The sequence below is a fragment of the Ambystoma mexicanum genome, chromosome 2p (assembly GCF_040938575.1).
Source record: "Ambystoma mexicanum isolate Mex_15411 chromosome 2p, UKY_AmexF1_1, whole genome shotgun sequence".
NCBI classification, from domain to species: domain Eukaryota; kingdom Metazoa; phylum Chordata; class Amphibia; order Caudata; family Ambystomatidae; genus Ambystoma; species Ambystoma mexicanum.
The window spans coordinates 662,348,547-662,364,355 of NC_090923.1; the positions used below are offsets into that span (position 1 = coordinate 662,348,547).

General features: G+C 45.3%; 1 protein-coding gene across 3 annotated transcripts in view; it reads right to left on the bottom strand.

The window, feature by feature from the left end:
* Positions 1-15,809, bottom strand: part of LOC138566663 (F-box only protein 27-like) — a 1,347,647-nt gene that overhangs the window by 698,143 nt on the left and 633,695 nt on the right. The window lies entirely within an intron of this gene.

Sequence of the window (15,809 nt, forward strand, 5' to 3'; positions counted from 1 at the left end):
GTGGCCTAGAGGTTAAGTGCTTGCGTTACAGCGCTGGGGGCCTGGGTTTGAGTCCTGCTTTCGGCACAGAAACGGTATAGTTGGGTAATCAGTTGAGGGGACCCAGAGTCCTTCTAAAAGGTTTGGTGGTTATGTAATGAGTTCCCTGGTAAAGGGAGGTTGGAAGAAAGCAGAGAAGCAGGACTGTGGAGGTGGGGGAGAGGAAGTGCAGAGTAAATAAAGGAGGAGGCGGGGCAGGCAAAAAGGGAAGGTAGGGCTGGATGAAGGGGTCCCTGTGGAGAAGAGGAGGGGGCTGGGTGAGAGGGGGGAAGGACGAGAGAAGCATGGGGATGTAGGATAAAGTGGGCCCTGGGTACGGTGTGAGGGGGGAATAGGGCCCTGAATAGTGGAGGGGGTTGTGTGTAAAGGAGGGTCCTAATGTGGGGAAAGGGGCCATTGAGGAGGGGAGTAAAAGGGTGCCCAGTGGAGTATGGAATGGACCCCCCACAATGGGCCAACATTTTTTTCCACATCCGGCACTACCCTTTAGCCTAACCTACCTCCTCCTTTATATCCTGCACTTCCTGGCTTCCTCTCTCCCTTCCTTTACCAGGGAACCTACGCCATGCCCTTCTAGACCTACCCCCACTCAGCCAGCCCCGCCTCCTCTCCACAGGGATTCGTGCATCCACCCCTACCTCTCCCTTTAGCATGCCCCACCTTTAGCCTGCACTCCCTCACTTCCACAGTCCCACTTCTCTGCTATGTTTGCACAGCAACTGTACAAGGAGATTACCCCACTATTCTGTTTAAGTGCCGAAAGCAGGACTCGAACCCAGACCCCCAGCGCTGTAACACAAGCACTTAACCTCTAGGCCACTGCAGTTAGCTGATATTTGGCGGAGCTGAAGGCCAGATGTTCTATCCTCATTTTCTTCAGTGAACATGTTTCACAATGCAAATGAGTGTGCTCACAGGGGCATGCAGAAGTAAGATATATATGCCCAAAAGCAACTCTCATAAGCACAGCCACCAGTGGCTCAAGTGGGAAGTGCTTGGGGTTTGAATGTTGGAGACCTGAGTTCTAATCCAGTGTCTGGAATCTGCAACGCATTTTTTATTTATTTTTTCTTTTGAAAATGGGTATGAATTGCCCTGTGCGATCAGCCAACAGCTAATGTCCCTTCAATACCTGCATTCCTACTAACAATTGTGCCTTTGTTTTCTGCACTCTGGCCTTGGCAACGCCCATAGAAAAGCTTGTCTCTCTGGCCCCAACTGACTGGAAAAAACGAGGGGAAAAGCGTAACCTACGGGTCATGGTTGAGAAGATATTTGCACAGGGACTCAAACAGGACACCTTCTCGAGGCGCTGTGAGGTGACCCCCTGCCCCTGCATAGCAAGCAAACCTTATCAGCATCTCACCAGCAACTGAATGTGTCGCCTGCAGGCTACACATAGGAGGCTGCAGTAGGTGCATTAACCCATTGGGCTGTCGACCCTCCTTCCTCTGAGGGCAGAACACTGAATTTCCATGTTGCCTTCCTTTGGCACATTAGATCTATCTTTCACCCCAATTCAGAGGATGTTTTGCTTCACAGAGAGATGATACTCATTGTGAGGTGTCAGCCACTGATCGCTAAGCAGGTCAGTTAAATCTTTGCCTTTGTCATTGGGGTGTACTGATATGTGCAGGGCAGTCTTCTGTCCTCTACTACTGTATGCTTTGGTATTGCTGCTTGGTCAAGATTTTTAAATGTAAACACTCTGCTCTCAAAAATGAAAGATTTGAAAGACTCTTGCTGTAGCGAGCCTTTCCCACTCTTTGCCCTGGGGGAGAGAGCAGAGGCGTAGGCAGGGTAGGGCCTGAGGGGCAAGGCCCACCCAAAATCTGTAAATGCCCACTCAGCAGCGCTGTGTGGGTATTTACAGATATTTTTGGCAGTGCAGTGGGCCCAACTACATTAGCATCAGGTCCCATTTGCTAGACAATCCTGGCTACGCCTCTGGTGCTTCCCGACTCAACAACCCAATCACCCCTTCAGCCCTTCTTGCTCATCTCACAGCACCTCCCATAAGCGAGGAATGCATCTTTTGTTGGTAGATTTCCTTCATGAGGCTTAGCTAGGCCTGCATTCCTTTTCAATGGGCCATAGAAGAGAGCAAAAAAGGAGAAGGCATAATAGAGCAGGAAGTAGGTGGAAGACGAGGGGTCAGGGGGGTTGGCAGTAAAAGAAACAGGGCCTGGCCTGGCAGAGAATTAGAAGTTTTTTTTTTTTATTTATTTTTTTTTTTTTTATTATTAACGTTTTGTTTATAGTTTTACAAAAGGCAAACTTTTACAAAACTTTCGAAATTTCATAAGTTATTCATTAAAATTTCAGATGACAAACAGATAGATCATCAGCCGTTTCTTTTGCAACTTAAAATTTGGCATTGTTAATTCAGAAGATTACATTGTATCTTTATGATTTGTAACTTCACGCGACCTTCTCATACCCATGTTAAGATTGGCCTGCGCAAGACATACCAACGATTTTGATAAAACACACCTTAAAATGCACAGATTTAGCTTGTAGGGTTGTAATAGACATTTACATTTTCTAACGCATTTTCAATTTTACTCAACAAACGAGTTAGCGAAATGACAAGTACCAAGGACCCTCCATACATACAACTGTCCCATAATGATGTTTTGGAGATATCAGTATCTTTCGGAGCAAATTTCCCCAATACATTTTTCCTATCCTGTTAAAAAAAAATGCATTCAATAACAAGATGTTTCATGGTTTCAATAATGTCACAGTCACAAAAGCGACAGTGTTGAGTTGAATAGGCACCTTTATATATGCTCCACATGTAGATTCTTTCAAGTGTATGATATTGATTTAGTTTAAACCTTAGATATGCTCTCCGTATCTTACTTGAAGGACATAACACCAAATACGACGATCTCATATCTCTCCTGCGTGGCCTTTTGGCATATTCCGCATACAGACGATATGAATTGTTACAATCTAAAGTGGTTGACCAGTCCCGATCAAAAAGATTTCTTTTGACTTTTGGAAGTTTCATTACTAGGTCAGTAATTGTGCAATCACAATCAACGAGAATTGAATTCATTTGATTAACAAAAGCACACATGGATTTTAATTCTGACCGCACAACCAACCCATATACGTCCACATATAGAGAGTACTTTTGAGGTGCCATAATATCAGCATAGCGTGATAGTTTTCGCCAAACCCATCTAGCTGCTAGAGATACTAGACCAAGTTCGTGCCTAATTATAGAATTGGGAACTAAAGTAGATAGCCCCAATACACTTTTCCACACACTACCCTGAATTTGATTCAATATGACCCCGACATCATGAAGACATATATCTAACCCATATAAGAGGATAGGTTCCACTTTCAATAAATAAAAATCAATCAATGGTTGCAATGAAAATTCACGGATTGTTCTCAGCATGACCTTCATCATCGACACAAGTGGACGAACCTTCATTTTTAGGTATTTCTGCCAAAATATGAGAGAGTACTGGACATTTAGGGGATACCCCAGATAACGAATCGAGTTTTCGCATTCGATATCAATGCCATTAAGTTGCCACTTGTACGATTTAATTTTTCTGAAATTTCGGAAAACCACAATTTGTGCTTTTGAAGAATTGGGTGATAGATTGTGAGAGGCTGCATATTTGGCAAAACTATTCAATTTTAACTGTAGACCACTAGGAGTGCGATCAAATAGTAAGATATCGTCTGCAAAACATAACCATGAAATTTTCAGTTCCCCTAGTTTCACAGGAAACATACCAGATTCATTCCACAACATATTCATATCACAAAGGTATAGATTAAATAAAGTGGCAGCCATATTGCAGCCTTGTTTGACACCTGTCATAGTCATAATAGGAGCAGTTAAGGCGCCATCTCTGGTTACCCTAATTTGATACGTCGTGTGGTTGTGTAGCATTGCAATCAGTTGAATCAATCTTTTTGGAAAACCAAGTTTTAAGAGTTTTGACCATAAAACCTCTCTTATGACTGAGTTAAAAGCACTGCTCATATCAAGTGCAGCCATATAGACTGTGCCAGAATCTGATATTTTGGTTTGAGCAAATATGTGGGAGATAATGAGAGCGTTTAACGAAGTCCCCATGTACTTACGAAACCCTGTTTGAAACTTTGAAAATATATTCTTATTCCTAATAAAACTTTGGAGCCGTTGAAGTAGAATTATAGAAAAAACCTTTTCAGAGGCATCCATTAATGCAATTGGTCTGAAATTCGAGGGTAAATTTGGATTCCCTTTCTTATATAGAGGAATTATGATGGCGTTAAGCCAAGATTTTGGGATGAGATTGGTAGATAGAATATATACAAATTTGGTATAGAGAATCGCACCCCAAAAATATGGGTCATCTTTTAGAATACAGGCAGGTAGACCCTCAGGCCCGGCAGCTTTGGAATAATTGAGCAGATTGATGGCCTCAACAATTTCATTCATAGAGAATAATATAAGATCCTTACAATGTTGCTCAAGTATACCAGAGTTATGTATCTTAAATTGGACAGGCAAACTATATTTGCATTTAAAATAGTCGATCCATGTACTTGCAGCAATTGGGGAGGCAAAGTCATGCAACAACGCCCCCTTTTTATTGTTGAGTATTGCCCATATGTTCCTGGTATCATGAGTGATGAGATACTTCATCATTTGCTGATTGGCCGATAGTTTTGCGTTAAACTTTATAGATGCAATTTTATGCCTATATTCGTTTAAGATACCCATCTTTGTGGAGTGAAACAGATAAGATTGTAGATTTTTTTTCTTTAAAGCACGAATAGATCGATTTTTTTCCCTCTTGATTGCTGCTATTTCCAAATTGTACCCACTCTCACCTGATGGGTTACGTGATTGAACTTTTTGGACTAAATAGTCAATATGTTTTTTAATTACGAAGGAGTTCCAATCCTCTCTTCTACATGCATCAAAAAACAATTCAGCCCCGTTATAAACCCGAATCACATCTCTATGAACCAAAAAGGAAAGCTCTCTACACATTTTAGGAGACCAGCCTACAGAATTCTGTGGTCGATGGAGAGTCACCAATCCCAACGCTGCTTCTTTATTTAAAGATGCCAGGTCACATCTAATACTTGTGCTTATTGGAAAATGGTCACTCATAGTTTGGTTGTGAATTAAAACATTGTTTACCAAAGGCATGCATACGGATGAGACAAAAAAATAGTCTATATAAGTGGAGTGAATCCCCCTCTTCCATGTACCTTTGTGGTCGCCAGTAAGAAATTCCAGCAATTGGATATTCCAATCTTTGAGATATGAGACCCAACGCTTCCCCATAGATTCCGAAGCTCGCGAGGAAGACTTGCACTTATGAAGTAACTTAGATGACGTTGATAGACAGAAGGCATTAAAGTCGCCCCCAATTACAATCGTATATTTTGGGTTTCTAACCATGGCTTCCTCGAGTAGCTCATCCATGTTATCCAATGCAGCCTCAATCGCTACATTGGCTGGGTTGTGGTACACACATACCAATAACATTATATTTGACATTGCGCCTGTAAGGATAGACTCAACTGCCAACACTCCGTGTTTTGCGTACATAACCTTTGAAATGTGATTTATGTTGTTGTTAATGAGTATACCAATACCTCCAAGCGGTCGACCAATTACACCTCTCACAGCAGGTACACAGAAGTTGGAATAACCCTCAATATTCAATTTGTCGACACACATAGTTTCTTGTAAGAATATAATAGTGTGCGGACCCATTGAAGCAAAATGGGATGACCATTTCTCTAGGTTACTTTTCCCACAACAATTCCAAGATATTATTTTGAGATTCTGAACCTTCTGAGCTGTGACATTATTTGTCTATTGTTTATTTTGCTTGTTAGAAAAATCAAGAATGGAGGACATAAGGGGAGCTAACCAAGAAATATTCGAAGTGGTTGCCATCAGCTCAGAAATTTTTGTAATTAATTCAACAGTATGTTCGGAACCAGCTGATGAGTTTGCTCGATTGGTACCACTCACAACCTCAGGTTCTAACATTTCATTCAGAAATATCTCAGCTTCTTCAATCGTTCTAAATAAATGTAGGGTTAGCCCGCTGGATTTGAAATCTTCTCTATGGTCCCACAATAACCGGAGTATCATCGCTGAATGTGGGGCACAAATCATTCTGAGATTGTTATGGTTTGCTAGCCTTAACCACTCAATATCATCCATGCGAAGGGTTCTTAGATTGGGGCACTCTCTAAAGATATTAAACAAAAACGATCTGTTCAACCTTTGCTTACCATTAATTGCCTGATCACTAGACCAGCCTAGAAAGTATCTAACATTTCTTTCAAATACATAATTAATTTCTTCTTTATCATTACTGCCTGGCGGCAGAGGCTTATTCTCAACTGATTCTCTGGTATCAGTAGCTTCCATTTCTGCATTTATAAATGCCCCCTCAACATAGTTTGAAACGATTTGGCTTTCTGGACAATTGTCGTTATTTTCAGATTCCTCGTCAGATCGGGGATTATCTGTGTTCCTTGCCGAACTTTTTTCCGTCAACATAGCGCAGGCCTTTTTTTGTTTAGTAACTGCCCCGGTAAGCTTATCTGGAGCAGAATCCTTCATTTGACCCTTAACCGTGGTTTTTTTTTCAATGATAGGATAAAAAGTCGAAAGGCTGCCTTGTGCCATCTGTCCTGAATTAACCAATCCCAACTCTACCACAGATGGCTTTACAGAGGTTCTCGTTTTTTTTTAATTAGAATGGGAAGCAGTTGCAGGAACCACATTTAGGACTAACTTTGATTCATCATTCAGTTGAGTCAAGTCAATCTTCGAGACGTTTGCTGAGCCTTCGTTTGAATTTGAAGACTGCAACTCATCCAAGTCAGCGGCGATAGCCTCTCTCTTTTTGTTTTTTTTATTTTTTTTGCTATCAGCCTGGCTCGTTTTTTTTCCATCCAGTGTTGATAGCTTTTTTTTCAGTTTATTTTCTCTTTTAATTGCCCTAATATGAGCTCGCTTCATTTTGCGTGACATAAAAGGTACCTGTGACCCTTCAGGATCAAAGTCCTCACACTCAGTACTCACTATGACTCCCTTCTCACTAAATTTCAGCAAATTTTCAGCGAGAGTAGTTTTGTTTCTCCGTTGTTCTTCTTCGGCTTCAATTATGACATTTACCAGGGGAGAGGGGCTATTAGGTGTGTTCTCTTTTGGAATTGACACAGAACCAATAGCATCAGCATGCTCATCAAGACGTCCCCCACCAAATTTTAAGTCTAAATGTTGCCTTGTTAATAAACGAACTAACTCATCTAATATCCGAGAGTTCTGTTTCACTTCATCCACTAAGGCAGTAGAACCAGCATAAGTCACAGAGGAACATACCTCCTTTGGTCCTTCCACTACAGCTCTTGCATACGTGCGTGAATCAAATGCCACAGTTACAGAAGAATCATCAGTTTGTGTAAATTGATTCATGCGCGTTTGGTTGTTGATTGACAAAGCTTTCAGTAGGCATGCATCAATAAGTGCCTGTTTCTCTGATTGAACAGCAGATTGCGAAATCAGCATGCCCTCAATTTTTGAAACCTTATTAGTGAGAGTTAACACTATTTCTTTTAGGGAGTTGATTTGCATGTGAGTTAAGTCATGACCCTTATCCAAAAGATTTAAGAGAGATGAAATCACCGGAAAATTACTTAGATCATCATCTTTAATTAGATCCTTGGGATTAGATTGTTGAAGTTTGACTGGTGATGATCGTGCCCCTATCTCGTAGCACAAATCTTCATCAAAGGTCTCATTCACCATTTGTTTAGGGGCTGAAATGGGGCCTGGATCAGTAGAGGTTTTACAAAATATAGGCAAGATGCAGGAAGGTCGCTTTGCATGTTCATGATGGTAAGGATCAATACACGCAGATGAATTGATAGAGGGCCCATCATGAATATTATGCAAACAGATGCGTTCAACCTCCGAAGGCAAAAATACAACAGGTGAGTTCGGTGTCATTGAAATCCGGCAGCGTTTCTCCCATTCGCCAATCAATGCGGGGCCCAGAAAAGAAACATCCGAAATAATATTAGATGCCACATAAGTTTTGACAACTTTCTTAGTAGCTGCCAAATTCCCTGCTGGCTCCTCTGAATTTGCTATATCATCAGTATTACTAATGGTGGGCTTTTTAAATGATTCACCATCTGCAGGAGGAGCGTTAGATATACAAGATTGTAATTGATTGCATTCATCGTCATTAGGTTCTACTGCTAATGGTTGCAGGCTATACGGGAAGTTATTTATATCGTTTAAACCATCTTCACCAATCGCTGCAATTGAATTTAGATCCATATCGGAGTCATGTAATAGCACTGGATTAGAGACATACATCCCTGCGTGAGAATTGCCTTCAGCGAGGCAATTAGAAGTTAGGGAACACAATGAGCGAAGGAGGAGGAAAGATGCCTCAGGCATGTAGCTCTCTGACTCTTCCCCACCGAGCCTGCAGAAAGAGCCTTCCTATTTCTAGCTCTCTCCCAAATGGATACATTTGCCTGGAGAGCCCAGAACTCCTTTCAGTTAGCCAGAGGGTAAACAGAGGCCAGTGAGAGGTGCACACCCCTTCATTTCACTAGGCTTCTGGGGCTTCTGGGAGGAAAAAAGGCATCAGTATTCCAGCAAAATCATCGTCACCAAGGCCACCATCACTAGGGAATTACAGAGCATGCTGTGACACTCTCCAGGGCCTGGTTGGCCAGGCTTATCTTGAAGAGCACATATCCTAACCCTAAGCTACCTGGGTGGCTGCACCATAGAGGCTGCACCGGACATAGGGCTGTGCCCGTAAAGGGCTGTGGTCGCGTTTGGGAGCGTTAGGGACGCGTGGAGGACGCAGGGCGCAGACCTCTGTCCGTTTCCGACCAGGATTAGGCCCTCATTCTCAGTGGTGGAGCCAGCCACTCCCAAATTGAGGGTGTTAAAGGCAGAAAGCAGCCCTCTCACCCCCAGGGCAAAGAGTGGGAAATGCTTGTTGCATCAAGAGTCTTTCAAATCTTTCACTTTTGAGAGCAGAGTGTTTACATTTAGGAATCTTGAACAAGCAGCAATACGAAAGCATACAGTAGCACAGGACAGAAGACTGCCCTGCGCATATCAGTACACCCCAATGACAAAGTCAAAGATTTAACTGACCTGCTTAGCTATTAGTGGCTGACACCTCACAATGATTATCATTTCTCTGTGAAGCAAAACATCCTCTGAATTGGGTTGAAAGATAGATCTAATGTGCCAAAGGAAGGCAACATGGAAATTCACTTTCCTGCTCTCAGAAGAAGGAGGGTCGACAGCCCAATGGGTTAAATCACCTACTGCAGCCTCCTATGTGTAGCCTGCAGGCGACACATTCAGTTGCTGGTGACATGCTGATACAGGTTTGTTTGCTATACAGGGGCTGGTGGTCACCTCACAGCACCTCGAGAAGGTGTCCTGTTTGAGTCCCAGGGAAATTATTGTATCAACCATGACCCGTAGATTACACCTTTTCCCCTCGTTTTTTTCCAGTCAATTGGGGCCAGAGAGACAAACTTTTGCATGGGCGCTACCTAGGCCAGAATGCAGAAAACAAAGGCCCAACTGTTAGTAGGAATGCAGGTATTGAAGGGGCATTAGCTGTTGGCTGATCGCGCAGGGCAATACATACCCATTTTCAATGAAAAAATATATTTTTTTAATTAAAAAAAAAACATGCCCAGGAGATTGCAGACATTGGATTAGAACTCAGGTCTCCAGCATTCTAAGAGCAAGCACTTAGCACCTGAGCCACTGGTGGCTGTATTTGTGAGGTTAGCTTTTGGGCATATATATCTTTCTCCTGCATGCGCCCGTGAGCATACCCATTTCAGTTGTGAAACATGTTCACTGAAGCCAAGGAGGATAGAACATCTGACCCCCCCCCCCACCCCCACCCCCCCTGGCGCTCCACCAAACACAAGCTAACTGCAGTGGCCTAGAGGTTAAGTGCTTGCGTTACAGCGCTGGGGGCCTGGGTTTGAGTCCTGCTTTCGGCACAGAAACGGTATAGTTGGGTAATCAGTTGAGGGGACCCAGAGTCCTTCTAAAAGGTTTGGTGGTTATGTAATGAGTTCCCTGGTAAAGGGAGGTTGGAAGAAAGCAGAGAAGCAGGACTGTGGAGGTGGGGGAGAGGAAGTGCAGAGTAAATAAAGGAGGAGGCGGGGCAGGCAAAAAGAGAAGGTAGGGCTGGATGAAGGGGTCCCTGTGGAGAAGAGGAGGGGGCTGGGTGAGAGGGGGGAAGGACGAGAGAAGCATGGGGATGTAGGATAAAGTGGGCCCTGGGTACGGTGTGAGGGGGGAATAGGGCCCTGAATAGTGGAGGGGGTTGTGTGTAAAGGAGGGTCCTAATGTGGGGAAAGGGGCCATTGAGGAGGGGAGTAAAAGGGTGCCCAGTGGAGTATGGAATGGACCCCCCACAATGGGCCAACATTTTTTTCCACATCCGGCACTACCCTTTAGCCTAACCTGCCTCCTCCTTTATATCCTGCACTTCCTGGCTTCCTCTATGCTTTATTCCTCCCTTCCTTTACCAGGGAACCTAAGCCACGCCCTTCTAGACCTACCCCCACTCAGCCAGCCCCGCCTCCTCTCCACAGGGATTCGTGCATCCACCCCTACCTCTCCCTTTAGCATGCCCCACCTTTAGCCTGCACTCCCTCATTTCCACAGTCCCACTTCTCTGCTATGTTTGCACAGCAACTGTACAAAGAGATTACCCCACTATTCCGTTTAAGTGCCGAAAGCAGGACTCAAACCCAGACCCCCAGCGCTGTAACACAAGCACTTAACCTCTAGGCCACTGCAGTTAGCTGATATTTGGGGGAGCTGAAGGCCAGATGTTCTATCCTCATTTTCTTCAGTGAACATGTTTCACAATGCAAATGAGTGTGCTCACAGGGGCATGCAGAAGTAAGATATATACGCCCAAAAGCAACTTTCATAAGCACAGCCACCAGTGGCTCAAGTGGTAAGTGCTTGGGGTTTGAATGCTGGAGACCTGAGTTCTAATCCAGTGTCTGGAATCTGCAACGCATTTTTTATTTATTTTTTCTTTTGAAAATGGGTATGAATTGCCCTGTGCGATCAGCCAACAGCTAATGTCCCTTCAATACCTGCATTCCTACTAACAATTGTGCCTTTGTTTTCTGCACTCTGGCCTTGGCAACGCCCATAGAAAAGCTTGTCTCTCTGGCCCCAACTGACTGGAAAAAACGAGGGGAAAAGCGTAACCTACTGGTCATGGTTGAGAAGATATTTGCACAGGGACTCAAACAGGACACCTTCTCGAGGCGCTGTGAGGTGACACCCTGACCCTGCATAGCAAGCAAACCTTATCAGCATCTCACCAGCAACTGAATGTGTCACCTGCAGGCTACACATAGGAGGCTGCAGTAGGTGCATTAACCCATTGGGCTGTCGACCCTCCTTTCTCTGAGGGCAGAACACTGAATTTCCATGTTGCCTTCCTTTGGCACATTAGATCTATCTTTCACCCCAATTCAGAGGATGTTTTGCTTCACAGAGAGATGATACTCATTGTGAGGTGTCAGCCACTGATCGCTAAGCAGGTCAGTTAAATCTTTGCCTTTGTCATTGGGGTGTACTGATATGTGCAGGGCAGTCTTCTGTCCTCTACTACTGTATGCTTTGGTATTGCTGCTTGGTCAAGATTTTTAAATGTAAACACTCTGCTCTCAAAAATGAAAGATTTGAAAGACTCTTGCTGTAGCGAGCCTTTCCCACTCTTTGCCCTGGGGGAGAGAGCAGAGGCGTAGGCAGGGTAGGGCCTGAGGGGCAAGGCCCACCCAAAATCTGTAAATGCCCACTCAGCAGCGCTGTGTGGGTATTTACAGATATTTTTGGCAGTGCAATGGGCCCAACTACATTAGCATCAGGTCCCATTTGCTAGACAATCCTGGCTACGCCTCTGGTGCTTCCCGACTCAACAACCCAATCACCCCTTCAGCCCTTCTTGCTCATCTCACAGCACCTCCCATAAGCGAGGAATGCATCTTTTGTTGGTAGATTTCCTTCATGAGGCTTAGCTAGGCCTGCATTCCTTTTCAATGGGCCATAGAAGAGAGCAAAAAAGGAGAAGGCATAATAGAGCAGGAAGTAGGTGGAAGACGAGGGGTCAGGGGGGTTGGCAGTAAAAGAAACAGGGCCTGGCCTGGCAGAGAATTAGAAGTTAGGGAACACAATGAGCGAAGGAGGAGGAAAGATGCCTCAGGCATGTAGCTCTCTGACTCTTCCCCACCGAGCCTGCAGAAAGAGCCTTCCTATTTCTAGCTCTCTCCCAAATGGATACATTTGCCTGGAGAGCCCAGAACTCCTTTCAGTTAGCCAGAGGGTAAACAGAGGCCAGTGAGAGGTGCACACCCCTTCATTTCACTAGGCTTCTGGGGCTTCTGGGAGGAAAAAAGGCATCAGTATTCCAGCAAAATCATCGTCACCAAGGCCACCATCACTAGGGAATTACAGAGCATGCTGTGACACTCTCCAGGGCCTGGTTGGCCAGGCTTATCTTGAAGAGCACATATCCTAACCCTAAGCTACCTGGGTGGCTGCACCATAGAGGCTGCACCGGACATAGGGCTGTGCCCGTAAAGGGCTGTGGTCGCGTTTGGGAGCGTTAGGGACGCGTGGAGGACGCAGGGCGCAGACCTCTGTCCGTTTCCGACCAGGACTAGGCCCTCATTCTCAGTGGTGGAGCCAGCCACTCCCCAATTGAGGGTGTTAAAGGCAGAAAGCAGCCCTCTCACCCCCAGGGCAAAGAGTGGGAAATGCTTGTTGCATCAAGAGTCTTTCAAATCTTTCACTTTTGAGAGCAGAGTGTTTACATTTAGGAATCTTGAACAAGCAGCAATACGAAAGCATACAGTAGCACAGGACAGAAGACTGCCCTGCGCATATCAGTACACCCCAATGACAAAGTCAAAGATTTAACTGACCTGCTTAGCTATTAGTGGCTGACACCTCACAATGATTATCATTTCTCTGTGAAGCAAAACATCCTCTGAATTGGGTTGAAAGATAGATCTAATGTGCCAAAGGAAGGCAACATGGAAATTCACTTTCCTGCTCTCAGAGGAAGGAGGGTCGACAGCCCAATGGGTTAAATCACCTACTGCAGCCTCCTATGTGTAGCCTGCAGGCGACACATTCAGTTGCTGGTGACATGCTGATACAGGTTTGTTTGCTATGCAGGGGCTGGTGGTCACCTCACAGCACCTTGAGAAGGTGTCCTGTTTGAGTCCCAGGGAAATTATTGTATCAACCATGACCCGTAGATTACACCTTTTCCCCTCGTTTTTTTCCAGTCAATTGGGGCCAGAGAGACAAACTTTTGCATGGGCGCTACCTAGGCCAGAATGCAGAAAACAAAGGCCCAACTGTTAGTAGGAATGCAGGTATTGAAGGGGCATTAGCTGTTGGCTGATCGCGCAGGGCAATACATACCCATTTTCAATGAAAAAATATATTTTTTTAATTAAAAAAAAAACATGCCCAGGAGATTGCAGACATTGGATTAGAACTCAGGTCTCCAGCATTCTAAGAGCAAGCACTTAGCACCTGAGCCACTGGTGGCTGTATTTTTGAGGTTAGCTTTTGGGCATTTATATCTTTCTCCTGCATGCCCCCGTGAGCATACCCATTTCAGTTGTGAAACATGTTCACTGAAGCCAAGGAGGATAGAACATCTGACCCCCCCACCCACCCTGGCGCTCCACCAAACACAAGCTAACTGCAGTGGCCTAGAGGTTAAGTGCTTGCGTTACAGCGCTGGGGGCCTGGGTCCGAGTCCTGCTTTCGGCACAGAAACGGTATAGTTGGGTAATCAGTTGAGGGGACCCAGAGTCCTTCTAAAAGGTTTGGTGGTTATGTAATGAGTTCCCTGGTAAAGGGAGGTTGGAAGAAAGCAGAGAAGCAGGACTGTGGAGGTGGGGGAGAGGAAGTGCAGAGTAAATAAAGGAGGAGGCGGGGCAGGCAAAAAGGGAAGGTAGGGCTGGATGAAGGGGTCCCTGTGGAGAAGAGGAGGGGGCTGGGTGAGAGGGGGGGAAGGACGAGAGAAGAATGGGGATGTAGGATAAAGTGGGCCCTGGGTACGGTGTGAGGGGGGGGAATAGGGCCCTGAATAGTGGAGGGGGTTGTGTGTAAAGGAGGGTCCTAATGTGGGGAAAGGGGCCATTGAGGAGGGGAGTAAAAGGGTGCCCAGTGGAGTATGGAATGGACCCCCCACAATGGGCCAACATTTTTTTCCACATCCGGCACTACCCTTTAGCCTAACCTGCCTCCTCCTTTATATCCTGCACTTCCTGGCTTCCTCTATGCTTTCTTCCTCCCTTCCTTTACCAGGGAACCTACGCCATGCCCTTCTAGACCTACCCCCACTCAGTCAGCCCCGCCTCCTCTCCACAGGGATTCGTGCATCCACCCCTACCTCTCCCTTTAGCATGCCCCACCTTTAGCCTGCACTCCCTCACTTCCACAGTCCCACTTCTCTGCTATGTTTGCACTGCAACTGTACAAGGAGATTGCCCCACTATTCCGTTTAAGTGCCGAAAGCAGGACTCGAACCCAGACCCCCAGCGCTGTAACACAAGCATTTAACCTCTAGGCCACTGCAGTTAGCTGATATTTGAGGGAGCTGAAGGCCAGATGTTCTATCCTCATTTTCTTCAGTGAACATGTTTCACAATGCAAATGAGTGTGCTCACAGGGGCATGCAGAAGTAAGAAATATACGCCCAAAAGCAACTCTCATAAGCACAGCCACCAGTGGCTCAAGTGGTAAGTGCTTGGGGTTTGAACGCTGGAGACCTGAGTTCTAATCCAGTGTCTGGAATCTGCAACGCATTTTTTATTTATTTTTTCTTTTGAAAATGGGTATGAATTTCCCTGTGCGATCAGCCAACAGCTAATATCCCTTCAATACCTGCATTCCTACTAACAATTGTGCCTTTGTTTTCTGCACTCTGGCCTTGGCAACGCCCATAGAAAAGCTTGTCTCTCTGGCCCCAACTGACTGGAAAAAACGAGGGGAAAAGCGTAACCTACGGGTCATGGTTGAGAAGATATTTGCACAGGGACTCAAACAGGACACCTCCTCGAGGCGCTGTGAGGTGACACCCTGACCCTGCATAGCAAGCAAACCTTATCAGCATCTCACCAGCAACTGAATGTGTCGCCTGCAGGCTACACATAGGAGGCTGCAGTAGGTGCATTAACCCATTGGGCTGTCGACCCTCCTTCCTCTGAGGGCAGAATACTGAATTTCCATGTTGCCTTCCTTTGGCACATTAGATCTATCTTTCACCCCAATTCAGAGGATGTTTTGCTTCACAGAGAGATGATACTCTTTGTGAGGTGTCAGCCACTGATCGCTAAGCAGGTCAGTTAAATCTTTGCCTTTGTCATTGGGGTGTACTGATATGTGCAGGGCAGTCTTCTGTCCTCTACTACTGTATGCTTTGGTATTGCTGCTTGGTCAAGATTTTTAAATGTAAACACTCTGCTCTCAAAAATGAAAGATTTGAAAGACTCTTGCTGTAGCCAGCCTTTCCCACTCTTTGCCCTGGGGGAGAGAGCAGAGGCGTAGGCAGGGTAGGGCCTGAGGGGCAAGGCCCACCCAAAATCTGTAAATGCCCACTCAGCAGCGCTGTGTGGGTATTTACAGATATTTTTGGCAGTGCAATGGGCCCAACTACACT